Source organism: Aedes albopictus, chromosome 1 (genome assembly GCF_035046485.1).
Source record: "Aedes albopictus strain Foshan chromosome 1, AalbF5, whole genome shotgun sequence".
In the NCBI taxonomy this organism is placed as follows: domain Eukaryota; kingdom Metazoa; phylum Arthropoda; class Insecta; order Diptera; family Culicidae; genus Aedes; species Aedes albopictus.
In genome coordinates this window covers 277780896-277806100 of record NC_085136.1, presented here as the reverse complement: position 1 = coordinate 277806100, position 25205 = coordinate 277780896, and the positions used below count along the sequence as shown (strand labels likewise).

Sequence of the window (25205 nt, the reverse complement as noted above, 5' to 3'; positions counted from 1 at the left end):
TTTTACAGAAAACAACTGTTTAAGCATGTACGAATAAAAGACAAATATGAATTTATCAAACCAATGAATAAAAGGCTTGAGCAATAAAAAATGCCGCCCATCGGATGCGAACCGATAGTTGCTGCGTGAGAACGTTCTCACAGAACTACAGCTGCGATTGAGTGAACAGCAGGTAAAGTCTGACTTGAACCGATTTTTTGTCGGCAGCTAGTTTTGCACATTTGTACAGTAGTGAAGTTAACTTGAATATGTCAAGTGTCTTCAGCAGCGCAGCGGTAAGTCGGCAGGTTATCATACAGGAGGATCGAGTTCAAATCTACATAGCAGCGACATGTATGAAAGTATAGTCAGAAGCAATTGGCAGACATGAATCACAAACCACCACCAACAAACAGGGTGGGGTTGCGATTTAGAAAAACACATTTTTGTTTCTGCATGAATTTTGTCAAAGTTCTGTCAGAAGCTGCTTAGAAGGCTATCCAGCGTGCTTATGTGAATTTTCAAGTTCCAAAATTACTTAAAAATGAAGCTGCTTAGTAGGCTAATGAGCTGCTTAGCTTGTAAAGTACCCATTTATCTGAACTTTTGGTTACTTGGGAAGGCACTTACCATTGGTTCGTTAAAATGGTCCGGATCGGTCAAGGGCGTTTCGGAGATATGGCCATTTCAGTGATCCAGGCCGTGTATAAAACTGAACTAAGCCCTATCATGCGACGCATCAAACTGTACCGATTTTTGTAGCCTTTAGCATGGTTGGCGAGTTTTGTGCGAAATTCAACACTGGAGACCAGAAATTCCACGATGGCGGCTCAAAATTCAAAAATGGCGACCAGAATATCCAAGATGACAATCCAAAATTCAATATGGCGGCCCCAAATGCAAGATGGCAGCTGTTTAGGCACAGAATTCATGCAATATTGGTATGGGGAAGATGTCTGGAGACCGAAAATGCAACCAGAATATTCAAAATGGAGGTCTAAAATCCAAAATGGTGGCTTCCAAATTCAAAATGGCAGATAATTTATTAAATTTTATGCTCTAAAACCGTGCAATATGGGCATATTTGGTATAAATAAAACTTCAATGAAATTTTTAGAATGAACCATACTTCTATTCAATCTGTGGTTGACATAGAATTACGACTAGTCGCCTGTCAACGCTCGATGCAACTTTGCATCAAAGCAGTAAGACACTAGACAAACCACATCACATCACACAAGATCAAAAGCCTGTGGTTGTTTTCATAATTATAAACGTAGCAACAAATATGATCACTGACTCTACTGGCAGATCGTTCATACTCAGCTAGGTACTTGTGAGTTGTAGAGTTCGTCGAAACTCTTCCCCAACTGCATCTCTTCCGAGGTGGTGCGGTGCGCGACGATGGCAGGAAAGGAACAGGGAAACGCGTCTCAGAGATCAAAGAAAACGGAAATCTCGCACCTCGATCACCATCATATAACGATGATGAGGGCCCCTGCCTGCAGGCTTGGGTTGGACTTCCCAGTAGCAGTTTGCAGCCTCACTAAAATCAGTGAAACAAAACATACCTACCTTCTTCTAATAGTTGCCGACCGACCGACCGACCGCCTTGGGGCAGATGACAGAGAGACGTGCGTGTGTCAATTTTAATAAACTTACCTCGGGTCGGCAAGTGATTGAGAAGAGGTTGAGGAGTATATAAACACAGATTGGCCGACGGTTCCGTAGAATTCGATGCGTGATTCCGTGTATCGAACCGGAATTCGTTGTGTATCAAAACCATATATAGAGAGAGAATAACTGTGAGGTCTGGTTTCCCAGACAAATTAGAACAACTCATTCCAAAAGACACGAATTATGTCAAAAGAGCAGAACACATCTCGACCAGATGCATACCATTATCGCGGTAACATTTGGCAGACGTTCTCCGGCATTCCTAATTGAGGTGCAGAATGATCCCAGTTCTGGGAAACGGCACGATTACCCCCAATTAAGAGTAATTTTCGCACTGCTAGCCATTTTTACCGTGTTCCTGTATGTATATTATTAGAACTTCCTTTCCATTCGGTGAATGCGATGCGAATTTGTCCAATACTTTCAGCATCACCCAGAGAGCATCGTACATCCACTAGGATGACTATTATTAGCACGGGAATGGGAAGATTTCCTTAGGGCAGCTGAGTCGGATCACAAAATCGTCTGCGCGCCACATACGTATACAACATATGATTGGTCTGAGCCAGTGAACGGCCGAATATGCAAATCCGTCCGGTTCCAGAGCGAGCAAACCGCGCGGTTGGTTACCTTCCGCAATATTAGACAACATCGGTATGTGTTGGGTGCAACACTTTCCTTTTTGCTTGACTTACATTCTGGTAGTTGCTAAAATTTGCCTAGTCCAAACCATTGATGGTAAGACAAGAGTGAGACTATTTATGTAGTTATAGTGGCACACATTCTCACAGAATAAAATTCTTGCTTGTTTGTAAGATACTTTTCATTCATGAATGTGGAGCTGGCAGACACATCCCAGAAATTGCACGACTTCCAGATGCCGCCGTTGCATCGTTCGCTGCGTATTCGTTCCTTCGCAACGCGGATATGATTGTCAATAAAACTGTGCTATTTTAGAAATTTTATGCGAAATAAATTGTGTACTCCAATTTTATGTTTTGAACCTCCATGTTTTATCTTCTCAACAATATCCAATACATAGTAATTAAATTCATATCTTTATTTTATATACTTCGAATTTTAATTCTTGTACACGCAAACCTCCAACACGGCAGGCTGTGGTGGGCTGGACACGTAGCTCCTATGCCGGAGGAACGATAAGCTAAAACTATATTCAGCAGAGAACCAGAAAGGGGTCGTCGGCTTCGTGGAAGGCCGCGCACACGTTAGCTTTTTTGCAGTTGAGGATGACACTAAACGTTCAGGGCGACTGGAAGCGATTGGGCCAGGACCGAGGCCAGTGGAGGCGGATACTTCATTCGGCGTAGACTCACCGCTACGAGTTGTAGCCCATCAAGTATCAAGTAAGAACTTATGAAATACTGCGGGTGTCATGAAGGATTTTTTTTTCTATGAGCTTCTTATAAAACTCCTGCAGCACTTTCTTAAGGAACTTTTCCAACATTTTCTTATTGAATTCATCCAGCAGGGATGTAAACAATTCTTCAATGAATTTCTTCTGGATTTTCTCAAATAGTCGTGTCTATCTGGGAATCCCAGAAAAAACTTCTGAAGATGTTCCAGAAAGTGGAATCACACAAGAAACTCTTGTATGAATCTTTGGACTTTAGAACCGATTCTCGGAAGATACTCTTGGCGAAATCACGGAAAGAACTTCTTAAAAAATCTTGGAAAGAATTCCTTGAGAATTCTAGAAACTCCCTATGGAAAAACATCGGAAGGAATTTCCTAAGAAATCCTTGAAGGAATCGCTGAAGGAATCCCGTAGTGAGTACCTAGAGAAACCTCGGAAAGAACTCGTGAAGAAAATCCAATAAATTCTCGTTTGAAATTTCAGAAGATACCCTAGAGGAAACTTGTGACGAAATTCTGAAAAATTCCACCAAATCCTAATCTTCATTTGCGAGAGAGTCTCCCAATCCCAGCAGAATCCCTCGTACCGTAGACTGAAACGCAATCTTATCAGGCATCCTACCATGGAATTCTGCACGAATTTATGCTGGCCTGCTTACTCCAACAGAAATTGCGGACACCGCTCAAACGTCAAATTCGACCAAATTTTAGGCATCTCAGCCCCCCTCCCCACTTGTTTCTATGTTAGTGTAAAATTACGATACTTTTTCTAGTATTTAAAGAAAAAAAAAACTCGGAATGATCTCACCCAGTTCCATGTCGTCGGATGACTGCAACCACTCCTTAACTCCTTCAATTTTCTGCAATACTCTTTGCTACCAAGTGTGCATCCATTTTTATCACTTCACGAGGAAGGACAATGTGCACCTGCCCTAAACACGTGTCACTTTTCAATTATTCCTGCGAACAATGCAACGCGACCGCGATTTTCATCGCAACTGCCACAAACACGCGTCACTTTTCGTTTTTTTTTCGCCTTAGAATGCAACCCGAACACGATCCCCATCGCAACTGCCCTAAACACGCGCTATTTTTCACTTTTTCTTCGAACAATACCACCCGATCGCGATCCCCATCGCAACTGCCCCAAACACGCGTCATTTTTTACTTTTTCATTCGAATAATGCAACGCGACGACAACGCGGGGGTGGAAGCTCAGGTAAAATATTATCTCCTGGGCGCCCATTAAAAACACCACCCCCGGCGAAGACTGGCGCTCGAGCCTAGCTATTTAGCACTGTAGTTGGAGGAAATGCCAATGCAGAACCCGTAGCTTCCGGGAAGGTAAGCCCAGCTCCCTGGGTTAGTGGGTTGGTGTCAGGCCCTGCGAGCCAGCCGTAAAAAAGACTAGCACCGGAAAATCAACAAGAGAAGAATGCGAACCGATACCAATGGCGACGACCACAGCGACGAAAAGGGACTTGCGATTGGAAGCTCGGTACGTGGAACTGCAGATCTCTCAACTTCATCGGGAGCACCCGCATACTCGCCGATATACTGAAGGACCGCGGGTTCGGAATCGTAGCGCTGCAGGAGGTGTGTTGGACAGGATCTATGGTGCGAACGTTTAGAGGTAATCATACCATCTACCAGAGTTGCGGCAACACACGTGAGCTATGAACAGCTTTTATAGTGATGGGCGACATGCAGAGGCGCGTGATCGGTTGGTGGCCGATCGACGAAAGAATGTGCAGGTTGAGGATCAAGGGCCGATTCTTCAACATTAGCATAATAAACGTGCACAGCCCACACTCCGGAAGCACTGATGATGACAAAGACGCATTTTACGCGCAGCTCGAACGCGAGTACGACCGCTGCCCAAACCACGACGTCAAGATCATCATAGGGGATCTAAACGCTCAGGTAGGCCATGAGGAGGAATTCAGACCGACGATGGGAAAGTTCAGCGCCCACCAGCTGACGAACGAAAATGGCCTACGCCTCATCGATTTCGCCGCCTCCAAGAACATGGCCATTCGTAGCACCTTCTTCCAGCACAGCCTCCCGTATCGTTACACCTGGAGATCACCACAACAAACGGAATCGCAAATCGACCACGTTCTGATTGATGGACGGCACTTCTCCGACATTATCGACGTCAGGACCTATCGTGGCGCTAATATCGACTCCGATCACTACCTGGTGATGGTTAAACTGCGCCCAAAACTCTCCGTTATTAACAACGTACATTACCGGCGGCCGCCCCGGTACGATTTAGAGCGACTGAAGCAACCGAATGTCGCCACCGCATACGCGCAGAATCTCGAGGCAGCGTTGCCGGACGAGGGTGTGCTCGATGTGGTCCCTCTAGAGGACTGCTGGAGTACAATCAAAGCAGCCATCACCAACGCAGCTGAGAGCACTATCGGGTACGTAGAACGGAGTCGACGAAACGATTGGTTCGACGAGGAGTGCAGAGCGGTTCTGGAGGAGAAGGATGCAGCGCGGGCGGTAATGCTGCAGCATGGAACCCGACAGAATGTGGAGCGATACAGACAGAAGCGGAAGCAGCAGACCCGTCTCTTCCGGGAGTAAAAGCGCCGCCTGGAAGAAGCGGAGTGCGAGGAAATGGAACTGCTGTGCCGTTCACAGGAAACACGCAAGTTCTACCAGAAGCTCAACGCATCCTGCAAAGGCTACGTGCCGCAAGCCGAAATATGCAGGGATAAGGACGGGAGCCTCCTGACGGACAAACGTGAGGTGATCGAAAGGTGGAAGCAGCACTTCGACGAGCACCTGAATGGCGAAGAGAATGTAGGCACGGAGGACCAAGGTAGCGGAGGAAATGACTATGTTGGTGCAGCAGAGGACGGGAACGAACCAACTCCCACGCTCAGGGAAGTTAAGGATGCCATCCACCAGCTCAAAAACAACAAAGCGGCTGGTAAGGACGGTATCGCAGTGGAACTCATCAAGATGGGCCCGGAAAAGTTGGCCACCTGTCTGCACCAGTTAGTAGTCAAGATCTGGGAAACCGAACAGCTACCGGAGGAGTGGAAGGAAGGGATAATCTGTCCCATCCACAAGAAAGGCGACAAGTTCATGTGTGACAACTTTCGAGCGATCACCATTTTGAATGCCGCCTACAAAGTGCTATCCCAGATCATCTTCCGTCGTCTTGCATCTAAAGTAAATGAGTTCGTGGGAAGTTACCAAGCCGGTTTCATCGACGGCCGGTCGACAACGGACCAGATCTTCACCGTACGGCAAATCCTCCAGAAATGCCGTGAATACCAGGTCCCAACGCATCACCTGTTCATTCAAAGCGGCATACGACAGTATCGACCGCACAGAGCTATGGAAAATTATGGACGAGAACAGCTTTCCCGGGAAGCTGACTAGACTGATAAGAGCAACGATGGACGGTGTGCAGAACAGCGTAAGGATTTCGGGTGAACTATCCAGTTCATTTGAATCTCGACGGGGACTACGACAAGGTGATGGACTTTCCTGCCTACTATTCAACATCGCCCTGGAAGGTGTTATGCGACGAGCCGGGCTCAACAGCCGGGGTACGATCTTCACGAAATCCAGCCAATTTGTATGTTTTGCGGATGACATGGATATTATTGCTAGGACATTTGGAACGGTGGCAGAACAGTACACCCGCCTGAAATGTGAAGCAGCAAAGGTCGGACTGGTGGTGAATGCGGCTAAGACAAAGTACATGCTGGTAGGTGGGACTGAGCGAGACAGGACAAACCTTGGCAGCAATGTTACGATAGACGGGGATACTTTCGAGGTGGTAGAAGAATTCGTCTACCTCGGTTCCTTGCTAACGGCTGACAATAACGTGAGCCGTGAAATACGAAGGCGCATCATCAGTGGAAGTCGTGCCTATTATGGGCTCCAGAAGAAACTGCGGTCAAAAAAGATTCACCCCGCACCAAATGTACCATGTACAAGACGTTAATAAGACCGGTGGTTCTCTACGGGCACGAGACGTGGACGATGCTCGAGGAGGACATGCAAGCACTCGGAGTTTTCGAGCGACGGGTGCTAAGGACGATCTTTGGCGGCGTGCAGGAGAACGGTCTGTGGCGGAGAAGGATGAACCACGGAAGGATACGGTGGACGGGGCATGTTGCAAGAATGCCGGACAACAACCCTGCAAAGTTGGTGTTTGCTAACCATCCGGTTGGTACAAGAAGGCGTGGAGCGCAGAGAGCACGATGGGCGGACCAGGTGGAGCGTGATCTGGCTAGTGTTGGGCGTGACCGACGTTGGAGAGCTGCAGCTGCTAATCGAGTATTATGGCGGCAAATTGTTGATTCAGTATTATCATGAATTTGATGTTAACTAAATAAATGAATGAATGCAACGCCACCGAGATCCCCATATCGCAACTCTCCAGAGACATTCTTCCTCTATAGCAGGGGTTCACAAACTTTTTCTACTTGCGACCCACTTTTGGTTTTTATAGAATTTGGCGACCCACCAGCACGTATTTTTCATAAAATACTGATTTGTTCTGCAAACTTTAACTGACTTTTCAAATTCGTACCTTTTGTCACTTTCATAGGTTTGGATCAACTTACGTTACTTAAATTTTTTTTTTTAATGTAGTGCTTTATTTGATAAGTCTAAACATGGTTGAAGTGCAAAAGCGTTCAGCTTCAATAAACTCTTAGACTAAGGAATTTGAGATAAGTATCCAAGTTTCTAATTTATTTAACCAGTCTACCTCCATGCAATACTACCGAACAGGTTTCAGGTTCTCTCCCACACATTCAAGACTTTGTCTTTGAAGATATAATGGCAGTTTTATGCTTCTCCTTAACTTCAAAATCTAATTTAAAATGAAAGCCCGGGTTCAAATACTATGAAGTTAGAGACGAATGCCCCTTCAGGGTAAAGTCTCTATAAACAAAAAAAAAATGCTATGAATATTTTCAACGAGTGGGTGAACTTCAAGTAGAGTTTTTAGAATTACACTTCTGTTGGATGAATTCTCTTAAAATTTTTTAGTCACATTTTATTTCTATTTTTTATTGAAATCACTTTTTAATTGTTTTGATTTCCGCAAAAGGTCAGATTATCGACAATCGGCTGAATTTTCTCAAAGTTTACTTATGTTCAGTAAAGATGAGGTTTCTTGTCGAAGTTTGGTAATTTTTTGCTGATTTTTTGGTATTTCTAAATTATTTTGATAATTAAATAACGGAACTTGGCTTATAAATCTAACTGAAATGCAAACTGCAAGCAACAACTCGAACTATTTTTTTTTTCTATAACACAAACATTTTACTCTTATCTTAGAACTTCTGACCCACCAGTGGGTCGCGACCCATAGTTTGAGAAACGCTGCTCTATAATTTATTAACTCTATTCATCATATCCATCACGGCGTGGCATCTCCAGGAAACAGAAAAGCCAATGTATTTTTTACCGATACACCCGACATTTCGATCGTACGTTACTATCAGGGGTATTCACTAAACAGATTAAATTGCTGCGTAAGCCATGATTTTACGCTGTTAAATGAATCCCCCTATTGTTGTACCACTAATTAACCCCGAGAACAAAAACGAACGAGCGAGTGTACAGACCGTCTGTGCACTTCGAGATGTAATCGTTGACTCTTCGGAGCTTTTGGATGAATAAGGGAAAAACGAATAAGCAGATCTCCAAATTTGTCAACAGAGGCATAGATTCTGTAAGAGAGAGGCAGCATGTGCTATCAAATGCATAACATATCTCGCATACTCTTTGCTCTTGGCATTTGTAAAGTAGTTGAAAAGCATTCTGATTGCTTCTTAGCGAAAACACCTCAAGCAGTTCAAATGCTCAATACGGTCTGCTATACGGCTTATTCAAATGCTTATTAGTTACCTGGGTGGTTATCGATGGTCTACATCTTTTTTGTAATATCTGTAGTAATGATTTGCTATTTTGCGTCTTATATGATGGGAATTAGCGCATATGACGAAGTAGATTTCTATGTTGAACACGGAAGGTCCGAAGATCATTTTGTAAGCATTTTGAAAGGTAGAATTTGCGGAAGGCATAGCACCACCAGCCTTTTCTCAATTTAGCTGGCCAAACAACGCGGAGCCAAGAAAACGCGCGACAGCTTTGAAAACGCAATCGCTCGCGCGCACAGCCTGCTACGATCAAAAGTTTTCTAGGTTGAATTCCTTTAGAAGAAACGATTCAAATATAATAAGTTCTAATTGATTTTTCGCAATATGTACTTTGTTCTGAACAGCGTGTTAACGAATGTGCTTTCATCGTCAAACGCTCAGTTAATTATTAAGGTTTATCAACGAGCAACAAACTTCCATCCTCTTCCACATGCACTTAATTGAAAGCAAAATCTCGGCATCTTCTTTGGTTGATCCCTGCAATATTTTCGCAATCTTTGATCCCTAAATCATTACAGTTCCTCCACCTCTTCTTCCGCACCAATTAGCTCATTTCATACTTGATACAATTTGACTGGGGCCAGCAGAACCGCGGCCAGCTGTTGCAGAACTTCAAAAGCCATCCGACCGACGACCGACGATCAGCCTGCATCAGCGCAGGCGTAGCGTTGAGACTAGATCTGCAATGGATATCAACTGCTGAACTGACCACTACTGAGAGGAGATGGAGATGATCGCGGCCACCACCGTCGCGACCGTGTGCACTGTGCAGTAATGTTTCCATCCATCTTTTTCCAGTCAACAGCACCGCCTGCTTGGATGCAACGAAATAAATGCTCCTCATATGGCATGTATTACCGATGATGGTAGGTAGCTGAAAGAAGCACACGGCACGTGGTTGGGAGGATCTTATAGTCAGCACGCACGGTTGCGAGAACATCGAGCCATATTATTCTAATTAATTACCTTTCCTAAGTTTGTAAGCCTGTCGTCGCGTATAGCGGTTGAACGAAAATGAATGAGTTGAGCTGCAAGAAGGCGGAATGGGAATTTTCGCAGATAACAGATTACTACACTGAAAGACGGCTTGCGGTTGAAATTACTATTCTGAGGGTCAACATAAATGCACAACGCCACTTGATTTGTGCAGACTGAGTTTCGTTTCAATTCAACAGATTAATGTTTTTAATTTTACCATGGACCCGATTTACAATTAAAAAAAGTTTCTGTTGGCAACCAGATTCGAACCAAGAATCTTGAGATCACCAGGCTCGCACGCTACCACTCGGCTATCAAACCGGTTGATATGAGAGGAAACAGAATGCATACAAGAAGCGTTTATGGGTTGATGATTATGTTTTGCCATAGTAAATTTGAAAACATTTTTGTGGTTGTCATAACCGCGAGCCGTCTTTCAGTGTACAGGTAAGAATGTAGGTACGTAGATGAAGTTAGGGCACTTCCATGCCGCCTTTTTCAATCACGTTTTTCTTCTACACGCAGTACAGAAGTAAGGCACAGAGCAGTCAGTGGTGTTCATTTCTGTTCATCAGCCATATCAACACAGTCACCGTAAGCTTTCTGTTCTCTCTGTAGCAGGCGTGCTTGCCGTTTTGAATGTGTGTTGTTAGATCGGGCTGTGCTTCCCCATATGCGTACACATCAGAGGTAGCAACGGAACGAACATGTGCGAAGGCGAATCGAAAATTTATGGCTTCGACTTCGACGTTTTTGAGCTGGTAGGTAGCGGTCAGTAGCATCGGGCAGTAGTAACTGATGTGAGATCAGTCGTTATATCAACGAGCAAGATTGGTCGGCAGCGTAGAGCGTTATTTGAATGTTTTTTCCCTCTCTTCATCAGCCGAAATAGCTCAGTTGGGAGAGCGTTAGACTGAAGATCTAAAGGTCCCCGGTTCAATCCCGGGTTTCGGCAAAGTATTCTTTTTTGGGGCAGATGAGAGTGAAGGTTTTGAATGTTTTACATTTGAACATTTTTAACAAACACTTGTTACAACTCCGTTTCTGTAAAAAAGCATTATGCTATTTCATGGTTGATCAATTTCAATCAAGCCTAACTTACTTCACTTTGTTTAGCGAGCATAAATCTCTGCTTTCAATCATCATCTTATTCTGCATAGGTACTGCCTATAAACTAAAACGTGAGAAGACTGACCTATCGTCATTATCATATTGAATTCATTCAAGTGAGCGCTAGCCTTGAAACAATTTTCTTATTGCAAACAATGCCACTTCCTCAAGTGGTGCCATTTGTCGAGCACATCTCGCGTGCGCCATTCATCCAGTCTTCCCCATAACCAGGTTATAGAGTAGGCACATGTTGAGAGAAGTAGAAGATCAAGTCAAGTCAACAAACATCTACTAGTGACTGGATGGATAGTGAGCACCTGCCACAGTGGCTTGAGCCATTCCTTCCGCTTGCTCATTTGAATCCCATCGAACGAATGTCGTTCAGCTTGTGCCTGCCTGCCTGCATGGGCCTCCAGCCGGAATTCGACTCAAAACAAAAAGAAACAAAAATCTATGTCATGCACCCGTCCCTGACTGACTGACTGTGCGGTTATAAACATATCACTCGAGGTAACGTAGTCCTTCCTCTCGACTTTCCGTACAGCGCAGTGTCATTGGGATTGCATTGCAGCAAACATATTTAAGGTATAGTGCTATTTCGAAAGAGATGCAAAGATGCAGCATGCCCACCAGCCACAAGCATATTTCCGTTGGGATGTTGCTGCTGCTGCTCATTTCAAATCTGTTTTGCCTGCGTGCAGCCAGAGAAGATGGAAATGCACACGTGCGCTATTAGCGCATAACCAACATAACATGGACCAGCAGCATTCAACTGACAGAAGCAGAATAATTTCCATTCAGTATTTCGAGTCCTGGCCCTGGGCTGGGTTGGTCGTATAATGTTTTGAAATTTACACATGTGCATATCATTACAGTGCGGTTGATGTCAATAACTGTGTTCCATCATTGCAGTCAGTCGCTAGAGAAACCACTGATAACTGTAGCGGTTTGGAAGATTTTAAATTAGATTAAAAATCAGATGATAGATAAATGATAAAAGGCAAAGAATAGACGATAAAATATGGAAGATAAACAAAAAGGAAATTGTTGATGGTTGATTAGACTGGCCCAAACACAAACATGTCAGAAAGTTCCACGGTGCACCCCCTAGGATTGTCGTGATTTGTTTTATCGCACCGTATATCTGTAACTTTTGAAGTAGTGAACGGAACTCAATCAATTTAATACAAATCAAAATTCACGTACATCCATGGCGGCTGTCAAAATTTCAGTCAAATCGATTAGCTAGATACTGAGCATCACATCGTCACACTTGGCCATTTAGTATGAAAAATAGCTGGTGGTCTTATTGTTTTAGACGACACTGTAGCTAGCGTTTATGATCACGAAGAAAAAAAATATTACATAGTAAACTTAACTGCTACGATATCGAGGAAACCTGCTTGTGGACAGAGGACAGACTCCTCTTAGATCAATTCGGATCAATGAAAGTATCACAAGTTTTTTGGGGTCAGAATCTGTGAAATACTTGCACTGACAAAGATGAACCAATGGAGATGGGTACCTACCAAAAAAACTCGCGATTCAGTAAATGGGAACGATTACTAAGAACTCAAGCATATGTGTTCAGATTCATAAATAATGTTCGCTATCAGCAACGGGCAGTATACTGAGCCCGGATTCCTGAATCAAGAAGAGCTGAAGCGCGTCCTGGAAGCAAGCCCAAGCAGAAGCATATAATCAAGAAGAACGAAGAATTTCGATGGAAACCCAGGGAAGGCCGGACATTTGTTTAGTTCCAAAATTGAGCCCACTGTACAAGGATTGTACGACATTTCCCCGAAAACCAGTTCCCCGAATATAGTTTTCCCGAAAGATTTTCCACGAATGTACCATTTCCCCGTTTTTTTCCCTGAATGTACCGATTCTCCAAAAAGAGTATTCTGCCATTTAACATACTTGGTGCATCAGCTGACGCTCACCACGATGTCGTTGTACACGTGAGTCGTAATGACGATTGTACGACATTTCCCCTAAAACCAGTTCCCCGAATGCAGTTTTCCCGAAAGTTATTTACCAGTATACCATTTCCCCGAAAAATGTTTCCTCGAATGTACCGTTTCCCCGAAAATAGTATTACATCTGCCATTCAACATTCGTCGTGCCTCAGCTGACGTAGTACACGTGGGCGTGGGCCATAATGACTCCAATGCACAACGAGGGGGATCCGGTCATTGGGCCGAAGCACGCTTAACCAAAGTACGTCAGACCGAAGTACGTTGAGCCGAATGAGTTGTTTAGCTGTCTTTCTATTTTTATTTCTAAAAGATGACCAATTTGTTTCCAAAGTCCTAGAAGTAGTTTCGAATCCCTTTGTATTTTTTTAACATTTCTCGAGTCTAGTGCATTCTATGGATACTAAGGATTAGGGGCATTTAGCCGAATGCCATTTGACCGAACGCCGTATGGCCGAAAATGAATTATTATCTCAAGTGATAATGCCACTGCAGTGCACTAGTTCCCACATCACTATAACTCGAAAGAACAGCCTATGTTTTAAAGAAGGAAGAATCTCTGATAAAATAATGGCAGTTTCAGCGCCAGCTAATCTCTGAATGTAAAACTTGAATGAATAACCCACGAATAAAAGAAGGAAATATGTCTGATGATCATATTGGTAGCCAGCATGCCAAATAGTTCTTCTAAATTCCTTTGATTTAAATTCGGCCAAATAATTTCTTGATGTTGATGTTATACTGTTACGGAAATATTAATGATCAATCTGCCAACATTTTATCTTAGATTTTCACTTCTTTTTATAACACGCAGTAGTTTGGGGTTGTACTGCTGCATAGTTTATTGATGATGATTAAACTTCTGACTGCCCCATGACAGAATTACCTTCTGTCGGCATTTGTTTTAAGTATTGATTTTTTTTGTCTGTTCTTTATTATTAATTTTCTCTTTTTAACGGCTTTTTCATCACGGATGTTACCTTCTTTTAAAAAAAGATAGTTCTTATGACGTTTATGCATATAATACATTCAAATCATTCAACTAGATTGCCCGTTCATCCTAACGACACTTTCGGCCTAATGAACTTCGGCTCAACGTACTTCGGCCTGATATGCTTCTGCTTAATGACCGTCTTTTTGGCCTAATTGATAACGTTTCTTATAATAAAATTTCCCTTCTTTCAAACATAGGCTGTTCTTTGAAGATAACTGTTCAATTAATCAGCTGTAATATGACTGCTGCGATTCCCGGTCGGGCCAGGATCTTTTCGTGAAGGAAATTTCCTTGATTTCCTTGGGCATAGAGTGTCTTCGTGCCTGCCACACGATATACGCATGCAAAATGGTCATTGGCAGAGGAAGCTCTCAGTTAATAACTGTGGAAGTGCTCAAAGAACACTAAGCTGAGAAGCAGGCCTTGTCCCAATGAGGACGTTACGCCAAGAAGAGAGAGAGAGAGAGATGACTGCTGCTATATTTATTATTGATTTTTTTCGTATTTTTTTGTGTCTAACTGTTCTAGTATCTATAAACGTTATATGTAGTGTAGAAATTATCATCAGAAATTCTCCCTTCTTTTATCATATATGTACTGTTAAATATGTTGTTAAAGTATTGTAAAATTACTAACATTTTCTGCAAGAAATTCAATTCTAAATTTGCATGGAGTGAAAAATTGGTAACATACTTTAAACAAATATTATTACCTTTTCATTTTCGTTTACATAATAAAATTGAGCTCATAGAGTTCCTTCATAAGCAAGCATAATTTACATTATCGGGATCGCGTGTGTTACTCCTTGTATACAACTTTTGTGCTGATAATGAACTTCAGCATTTATTGTGGTAATCAATCACGATGACTCGTTTTAAAGGTATTATGCGTTTTAATCGAATGAATATTCTAAAATAACACGAAAGAACAGCCTATGAATAAAAGCAGGGAAAATTATGATGAGCGTGTTCATAGTTGAGTGCCATATCATTTTCAATCAGTACAACAGAAAAGAACGGCCCATATTTAGAAGAAGAGCAAACCTCATTGAATCATCATGAATAATAGTCCTGTTCAACGACGTAGGTTGAACTTTCTCGAAGTTGTTGCATCCTACTCTTACCCATTTGTCAACAAACGGGAAAGAGCGGGATGGAGCAAGTTCGAGCAAGTTCAACCTACGTCGTTGAGCAGGACTAATATGTTATCTCGAAAATTCCATGATAAGAGGGAATGCACAATATCAATGAGGTTTGAAAGTTTCCATGATCTTTTCATCCATTCCCAAATTTTCTCAAATCATAGGCGGTCATCCATTAAGTACGTCACGCTTAGAGGGGGGAGGGGAGTTTGTGAAAGTGTGACAAGCAATGTGTTAGGTAGAGGAAAAACCGGTACGAAGGGGGGGGGGGGGGGTTAACATTCTCAATTTTAGCGTGACGTACTCAATGGATGCTCCCTAGGAGGTAAAAAATATTGATGTCTTTCTAAATCTGGCACATTAGCACTCCTTGTACTCAGGCTAACTTTCCGCTACTGCATTCCAGTTCAAACAGTGAAATCAATCAAAAAATCATCAAAAACTAGTACTAAAAATGTATAATAAATATTTCGGGGAAACGGTCCATTCGGGGAAACGGTTCTCGGGGAAAAAACTTTCGGGAAAACTTCATTAGGGGAACTGGTTTTCGGGGAAATGTCGTACAATCGTGCAATTTGATAGACTATCATTCATCACATCACTTTCATGTTCTCCTCTTTTGACATCTAATCTAACAAGTCAACGATGACAATCTCAGTTGTCACAACGACATTCCTCCGAGGGGCGCGCCAATGCTGTGGTAGTCATATGGATTCGGTGCGAGCTACCGTAACAGAACTCTAGTAACAAAACCGGAATCGTGATGCCCGATAAGGATTAGTTTTCCTAGACATAATGTGTGTCAATATGTCATATTCAAGCCATGAAAACAGTAGCAATGACTGTCACCTAAAAAAACAAACTGCCGGAAAAAAATGCAATTTAAGAATGACTGATGGACCCGAACCAATTAATGAATCCTTGTCATCCTGTGATCGGAAGGTGTTAGCCTGTAACGTTTTGACGTTTTTATTTTTTTTAAGTAAAATAATTTTGCTTTGAATTCATATATTTTGTTTAGCTTAGTACGCTTGAATAAGATAGTAGTATTTGAATATGATTGAATTGAATTTGAGATTGCGAAACGGTTTGAGAGAAACGGTTTTGACGTTTTTCTCTTTTTAAGCAAAATTATATATAATTTGTTTAATTAAGTTTTCATTAAATAATTGCTTTTGTAGAAATTGACGAGAAATAATACGATTACATTTGAATTCATAACATAACCTGACTTTGCTTGTGACTGTTCGTTTTGTAAATATAAATAATTTGTCGGTATAAGGTTTGTGTCTCGGCTATAGCAATGTCATAAAAAGACGTAGTGAGTGCAGCAATGGCTCCTGAATATATGTATCTCAGTTACACCATCTTGACGAATCTAGACCGGCGCCAAATTCTTAATTCGCCATTCGAATTTGTCGTTGGCGCAATTTCTAGAGATAATATGTTAATTGTTTAGATAGGTTTCATGTTGGGAAAATGACTTGAGCTCGTTCATTTCGCTCGCATATCGGCTGGAAAGTAGTAGTCTTCGCGCTATTGAGTTAAAGTTTTTTGATCTTGTTGAATATTTGAATTGTGTTAGTTGACTATCGTTCAGAAGTTAAGTGACGTAGTCTCCGTCTACGCGATTACTACTGAAAATTTTAGTGAATTATCGGTACAAAAAGCGCTCTGGCGCTTTTTGGTACGGGCTGGAGTAACGTTGAGCGTCGACCGGAGTCGACGGCACAAAGCACCGTGGCGTTTCGGCCACCTTTTCCGTCAAAGGACATTTTCTTCGAGTCCGTGCAACCGCCAAGGCCCGCCCCTAGGGGTAGCAAAACGGAGTGTGAGTGAGGTCGCTTAGCCAAGCGAAGCGAAATTACCGGTGGCCGCCAATCAACCACCCGGAACAGTCCACCAAGTTACAACCCGTGTGGACCGCCCGAAAGAACGAAGCGAACCGGAACTTCCTCATAGTAACCAACTTCGCCCCGCTCGGCCTAGTAGGAATGTAAGTACGCGAAGCCTGGTCCTTGGGCAAGCGGGTTTCTGTTTGGAAGGGAAGGTTCGATCCGGACGTTCAAGGGCCGCAAATCGGAAGTCTTCCGTCCAGCCGCCACTCACCCCGCACCTATAGTTTCGGCCATACCAGCGCGGACTCGCTACGCTGCCCGCCATCCTGCAGTAAAGGCGGAATCTCTTCGGCGCCATCACCCCGAAGGTTGCCACCGCCATCGCCGAGGTTCGTGCTGTCTACGAGCATCGCATCGAGTCAACGTCAAAAATCCTGCGCAGGTACGTGGAAGTGTTTTGTTCATGGCCATGATTAGCTTCCTTTAGAATAGTAGTTCCCGTTAACCAAATATTACCGTCCAACCCGAATGATTGTTTTGCAATAAAGAGGCTGTTAGAGTAGAAGCACCGAAACTTGATTACGTTCCGTTTTTAGCACTTCTGAAAGATTTTTCGCTTTTCTTAAGGTTTTAGTTTCCGTTTCGTTCAGGCTAATTGAGGATCGGACTTCCACTTTTCAAATTCGGTATTGCGTTTGCGGTTGGATGAGCTTAAGTCGTTGTTGGGTTCTTTCTTAAAAAGGGGTTGGGAATAGAAGTGAAGAAGTTGGCGTGTATCTAAATTCGAAGAGTTTTCGGTGTTTTTTTGGAGTCAAACGACCGTTCGAAAGCCCTGAGGTACTTGTCTCAGCAAAGTCGGGCAAACAACAGACTGGTGGTCTCTCCAACGAGAGTGGCGCTTAAGCCACCAGGTTTACCAAACCCTCGTGCGAGTTTGAGAACGGTTACAAGCCACCTGGATAACAGGGCACATGTATGTTTTGTGTTGTGTTGTGTCAATCTCTCTCGTACATTTGTAAGGTTCTATGTGTCGTTATCTATTGGTACTTTGTAGTACCGTAATCCGGGGTAACATTGATCAGAATTCTCGATCTCTCTTGAATAATTCTCTTGTTAAAGCAAACGTTACATGTTTTATATTGTTGAAACAGGTATTGGCCCTCTGAGTATATGTTAAGCTACTCGAAAAAATATTGTGAAACTTTAAATCATTTTAAATTAAGCTTTTAAATCTAATTTTTGATTTTGTTGATTTGCGGTAACATTGATCATGTCAGTGATCAATGTTCGTTTGTGTAGAAAATATCCCTACTTACTAAATTTAGGGTCCCTGATTTCAAATATGTTGTCCAAATTCTTACAAGTTATGTACTTTTTGAGTTAGTTTAGGATTAAAATCAACTAAACCGCGAATAACGCTTAAAGGTACTCAATTGCTTAAATCGGAGAACACCATAAGTATTATTATTGATTTCTGGAAGAAATCTAGGATAAATTTTAGCTAGATTATTTGGTCGGCGTTAAGTCAGACTGGACCATCTGTTTTTCAATGATTTTGAGTAAATGTCCTGCAAGCACTTGGGATAACGAATTGAACGCATTATTTTCTAAAAAAAACTGTAGTTATCTTATGTTATGACTCATCTGTATCAAGGAAACGTTGAAAAGTTCAGAGTTATCAAATTCCTTCGCTTGTCATTACCTGTTCAAAAAATCACGTAGTCCACTCTGACTGAACGCCGACCATTTTGAAGAATGTAAGTTCTATTTTTTAGTTGAGAAATTTGCTTGCTGAAATAAGAATGAATCCATGGTAAACTCCTGATAAAAATCATAGATTCCTTGAGAAAATTGCAGAACAAATTGTAGATTAATTGATTAATAATTTGTCATTGTTGTTGCTAAAAATAATCAAGAAATTTTATCGGAAATTCTATTCGAAATAAGTCGGAATTTCCATCAAGAGCTTATCATGGATTCCCGCTACAATTTCTTCAACATTTTCTATTAGAATTTACTTTATGTATTTCAGAGTTTTGTGAGATTTTTTTTCTGGAGTTGCCAGAACCTTCCACAGCAGTCGCGTTAGAACAAGTTTTTATTAAGTGTTCAGTGTTCATTCTTTATAGTGATAGACCATCAACTTCTCCAGAGATTGCAGCAGGAATACCCTAGAAATTCTCTTAAGATTTTAGCATTAGCATTAAGCGAGTCGCACAAATTCGTAGGTGGTACAGTCCTAGACCGCTGTTATGAGAGTTGCCTACTTCCCGTCCGAACCCAAGCACAACGATTTGGGACTAATCTCTGACTCTTAGACAAGACTGACGCAATCCTCCAATGGTCGAGCACTGTCCTGGCCACGTCCTTGCGACTGCTGAGGGATGGGAAAGGATGATTAGTTTTGGACACCTATGAAAAATGTAGACAACTCTACGATCTCTCATGCCTAGGTGTCACGGGAATTTGGGTTTTGTTAGTGGAAGGGTAAACTCCAAAGGATACGCTTGGTCAACGTTTCGACATATCATTGTTAGACTGCTTTGAATCAGTTGTCTGTTCAATTCATCCTGGTTTCCTTGTCATCTTGATGGTATTTGGTTGAATTATTATTAATCTGAAATATAAAATAATATTAACATCGTCCGTCAAATAAGCTACATATTAGTGATACGCTCGCCACAGTTACAAATCTTTACAATATTATTTATATCATATGATAAATTTACCTGAATCCTGCTGAAATAAAATGTTAATTAGCTGTACATTGAAACAAAAATAATACAAAACACAAAAAAGTGTATCAAACTTTGATCTTGGAATATTTATAAATAGGGTAAATATCAAGATCAAAACTTGATTTGGTAGAACTTACACCGCAACGCACCATTCTAAGGTGATCTACCCACGTTTCGGGAAGCTTTAAATTTTGTAATGATAAAGTACAAATAGGGTGACAATGGGTATTATCGGCAGGTTTGTTCTCTTCGTCATGGGGGGTTTTTGTCAGCCAAATTGCCTGAAACTTGGCCATATCATTCAGCTTAGTTGGGAAGGATTTGAGAACAACTCTGAGTTCAATAGGTTTCAAAAAACCCCCAAAGACGAAGAGAACAAAACGGCCGAGAATAGGTAATTTCCCCTATATAAAAAAAATATTTCGCGATTTCATAACTGTTCCTGTTTTATCGCCCATAAATGAACTAGGGGGTGGTAAATCGGGACATTACTGTATTGCCGGAAATGTCTGATGAAAATACCTTCAGTTACTTTTTGCTGATAACTTGGAAAAGTCAATGGTTTAGGCTTAGGATTCCGGTTCAATCATAATTAAGCCAAGGCACATTTGACCTGATGGCATTTGAACAAATGGCATTCGGTCAATCCCGTGAACGATGCCTTAAGGTGAAACATCAAATAATACAGCTATGGCTGCTACAATGACCGACTTGAATCCCTACTGACGTTTTCAAGAATTTCAACTAATTGGTAAATCATCAGAATGTTCTTGTCCTTCTGAACAGCTTTGCCGAAGACGACACATTTCTATCCGCTTTCGATCCCGATAGAGAAGCTTTAACTTTACTTGTTATCTAGCAAATTAAGGTCGGAGTGAGTGTACCTAAATTTTTGATGATGATCTAAATATCATCTTTCGTCATCTAAAATCGATTAAAACATGTTTCAAAAGATGATTCTTTTTAATTCGCAATTTTGTGAATATTACTTTCTAATTTATATTCATGTACATCTTCACATTTTATATTTTTTCTGCAGGCTTATTTGGGATACGGATTTCTTGAGACGAAAACATTTTGAAATTTTATGGCTATTGTTAAAATATTTTATTTTTATTAATTTTTTAATTGAAAATTTTATTTTAGTGTAGTTTTAAAGAAAATAATTTCAGAGTGTATTCTACTTCCCTAAACTATTTTATTTTAGCATGAGCATGAGCATAGATGACCGCACAATTCGTAGTTGCTACTCCGTGATTGACCAGAGCAATCGAAATTGCGCAAGGAACCAATGAATAGGGCTTGGGACTAGCTTACTATTCTCAATGTACACAAACCGCCGTTAACAACCGACCACTTTTCGATGCAAAAACTAGCCAAAAAGAAAAATCTATCGCGCGTCTCCACTCCACTAGGGAGTAGAAACCTTTAGTCTATTCCACACAAAAATACACTTAACGCGACTCACTTGTCGGCGTCCGGATTTTTCTCTCGACCAGCGAGCCCGAACTAACGTTTTTCACTCTTTTGTGTAAATGCAAAAAATGAAACAAAATATTTATTATCAACTAAAAGTGTCGGAACCGACTCGAGCCACGACGCTAAACTATTTTATTTTAGTAAAATAATTTGGGAAAAATTAAACTAAGTTAATATTGGCGATTCAATACAAATTACAAAAAAAAATACTTCTGAAAGGTGACTAAAACATCAATTTAATGATTTTGAAAAATGTAAATACGCTTCACAAAACACCAAAAACCATTTTGAGATATAATGAACAGTCCTAAATACCAGGCAAAAATATAAAAGTTTTTATGCAGTTCAGAATCATAATTAATATTTTATCTAACTCATTTTGGTATCATAATGGCCATTTTTTCCGAACTGATTCATTATGCAACTGAAATGAGTTGCATAATGAAAAATAGTTGTATATTGTTCATAATGCAACTCATTTGAGCTGCATTATGAACATTATGCAACTCAAATCAGTTGCATTATGAAAAAATCATTGCATAAAATTGTGTATGGAACTCGTCGCAAAACTCGATTTTTTTAGCACTCTTCGTTACAGTTACTCGGCAAGCCTCGTTGGATAAATGTACGACTCGTGCTGAAAAAAATCCACTTTTTGCAACTCGTTACATAAATAACTATTATTGTCCAGGGAAAAAATACAAAAATACAAAAACTATACAGCGTTTAAAGGCTTTAAATTTAATAATGATTAATTCAAAATGATGTCTATAAATTAAAATAAATTATTAGCAGCTCCAGCAAAAAAAAAAAAAGATTACGGTGTGACTGTATTGGTCAGGCTGGCACCGGAAGTCCACTCCGGGACGCGATCCCACTACTGCTTACCGCGGAGACTTTTATAGCTGCTGGTTTTCACCCCTCGCTCGGTTCATCTCTCTTTAGCCAACCTGAATGCATCGGGCTCCCCCATTGCACCCATATTGACGGTCAGCTTAGTGCGGACGTCCCGTCAACATGGACTTACCCGGCACACAGTGGACCCCAACCTCAAATCAGTCCGTAACCCGACCCGTGGGTAGCCACGTTACAGGAGACGCCACGCTCCCAGTCGAAGGCGAGCGGTTCGGTTGGCGAACTGCCTATAAGTTCATGTGGTTTTCCAGCTCAATTTGATAGTCTTCTAGTAATAAAAAGATAATAAAATTGGTCCACGCTTCACTCAAGCGAACGTTTCGATAACGCAGCAAATAGCGATCTTACGCTTTGCTACAGGCAATTCATTTTCGCCTCACTGACGGTGACATTCTATAATGACAAAAACGATTTCCAATAGCAATTATAAGAGAGTAACAAAACCACCAAAAGTACGAAAGCTTTTGCAGTGAACAGTGTTCAAGCTTCTAGCTGTTGTGGTGAGAGAGCTAACTGTTGCTATAAATAGCACTGGGCTCAATCACCAAAACCAGCCGCTCTCTCGCATTCGCCGCACACTGCCTGCTACGATGATAGATATCGCGCTGAGACGTATCGCGCACAGGCAGTTCGCCAACCGAACCACTCACTTTCGACTGGGAGCGTGGCGTCTCCTGTAACGTGGCTACCCACGGGTCGGGTTACGGACTGATTTGAGGTTGGGGTCCACTGTGTGCCGGGTAAGTCCATGTTGACGGGACGTCCGCACTAAGCTGACCGTCAATATGGGTGCAATGGGGGAGCCCGATGCATTCAGGTTGGCTAAAGAGAGATGAACCGAGCGAGGGGTGAAAACCAGCAGCTAAAAGTCTCCGCGGTAAGCAGTAGTGGGATCGCGTCCCGGAGTGGACTTCCGGTGCCAGCCTGACCAATACAGTCACACCGTAATCTTTTTTGCTGGATTTCTTTATATTTGTAATAAGATTAAACATTACTTTGTTTTGCAGTTTGTCGTGAGCTTCTGTTCAAAGTGAACCTAACTCAAAAGGAAGCCCCAATTCTTTGAATCATTCATCTAATCCTACTTTCGGAACGGACTCCGGTTTCGTTTAATGTTGTTTATCCAATTAACCCCATCTAGAAAGTGTCGGGAAAAGAAGGCAAACAACCTCGGGAGCCTTCAACAAACACGCCATCAACTAATAATAATAATATGGAGCCGTGATCATGATGCTGCTGCTGCTGTTGATGACGATAATCTCTTCTGGAATAGAAGAAGTGAACCCGCGCGGGCCACGGCATCCAGCCAGTCGCGTTATGCTACTGATGCGCGGCCAGGCCATGTGTCGTTGTAAATTAAATCTCGAAAATCACGACAGCGACGTCTACCGTGCTAGGACAGTAATTCATCATTGCGCTGAACCGGCGTTGTTGGTTGAGCCGTGGTTTATGTTTCTAACCTTTTTAGGAGTGTCACCCTACCGATGGAACGGGCAATCCGGCAGTCATCATCATTCAGTGCTTATTTTGGATTTAACGGTTGATTGCTGTTCGCGGATTAAGGTTCCGCGCTCAAATGGAGATCAAATGCGACTCCGACCCGGCGGGGAGATATACATATTCTATAAATGGGATTGCTAAATTGAATAATGTTTCGGGATGATGATCGTTATGACAGTTATATCACTACTGCTCCGTTTCGATATTGTTCTCTTACTTTCTTATCTTTCATCAATCTTCTGTTTTCTATCCTTTAACTAATTCCTATTTTCCATAGTTCATCTTCAGTTTTCTGTTTCCTGAACAAATGTGTGAAATAATCTCTAAAAGATAATTCTGGGATAAACCTTGAGCGCATTTAAAAAAAATCTTTTTGATTCTTTTACTCCGATACATTAACATTTAAGCTGATTCCACCAAAAACTGCGATGGTTCTTCTAGAAATATCTTATTTTTTTTCTGCATCCTCTCAAAACCTCCTACAAGAATATTGGTGTGGATTTCCTAACGGAATAGGAGGCAATCAGTGAAGTACTAGATTGAAAGTAGTGAGCTGGATTTTTGTATGGTGAGATGTTCAATTCTCCATTTCTGCAATGAAATGGTTCAAACAGCGTGGGTATTATGATTTCTTGACTAATTTGATGCTGTTTGAGCAAAAGTTTGGGTAACTGTGTTGTTGAAGTTGCATGAAATAAACAATACAACAACAAAGTTACCCAAATTTTAGCTCAAACAGCATCAAATTTGCCAAGAAATCATATAACCCACGCTGTTTGCACCAATTCATTGCAAAAATGGAGAATTGGACATCTCACCATACAAAAATCCAGCTCACTACTTTCAATGTAGTACTTCACCGATTGCCTCCTATTCTCGAAGAATTCCTCCAAAAATCCATGCGTTGATTGTTCCAGAAACCTTTTAGAGAATTTCTTCAGAAATTTCTCCGCAGATTCATCCGGAAATTTCATCGAGGAATAATCCTTCACTTGGTCCTAGAATTTCTCTTGAAGTTCCATCATCTACGAATTTTTTCGAGGATTCCTTCTGAATCATCTCTAAAGATTTCTCCAGAAATTCGTGTAATGATTCTTCTTGATATTTCTTCACAAATTAAAAAATCGAGGGGTCCTTCAATTTCTGGGATGATTTTTTCATGCATTTCTTCCCATTTTTTTTTTTGAAAATTCTGCCACGAATTCATCTAAAGATTCATTCAGTTTCATCAGTAGCTTTTTCAGAAATTCATTTGAAGATTCTTTTTTGAAAGAGCTTGAAAATAATTTCTCCGTAAATTATTTGGAAGACTTCCTCTATAAGTTCTACAGAAATTCCTGTTGTAATTCTTCCAGAAATTTCAACACAATTTAAAAAATTAAGAATTCATTTAGGAGTTTCTCGAGAAAATCATTCAAGGTTCCCGAATTTTCAGAAAATATTTTTCTAGAAATTTCACCTCAGTCTTCTCTAAATATTTATTTGGAATTCTGCCGAAAATTTGTCACAAAAATAAAAGAAAAACAATTACTGTAAAACGGGGTAACATTGATCGGCTTGACCGACCTCATGAAATGTCCAC

At 41.5% G+C, this 25205-nt stretch overlaps 1 protein-coding gene and 1 non-coding gene across 2 annotated transcripts in view; one reads left to right on the top strand and one right to left on the bottom strand.

Annotated features, from left to right (window-relative positions):
* The window catches only part of LOC109412587 (L-dopachrome tautomerase yellow-f2), a 439236-nt gene that overhangs the window by 332994 nt on the left and 81037 nt on the right, over positions 1-25205 (bottom strand). The gene's annotated exons all lie outside the window — the stretch shown is intronic.
* On the top strand, positions 10815-10887 carry Trnaf-gaa (transfer RNA phenylalanine (anticodon GAA)). The gene has a single exon. It is a non-coding gene; the product is annotated as a tRNA-Phe (tRNA).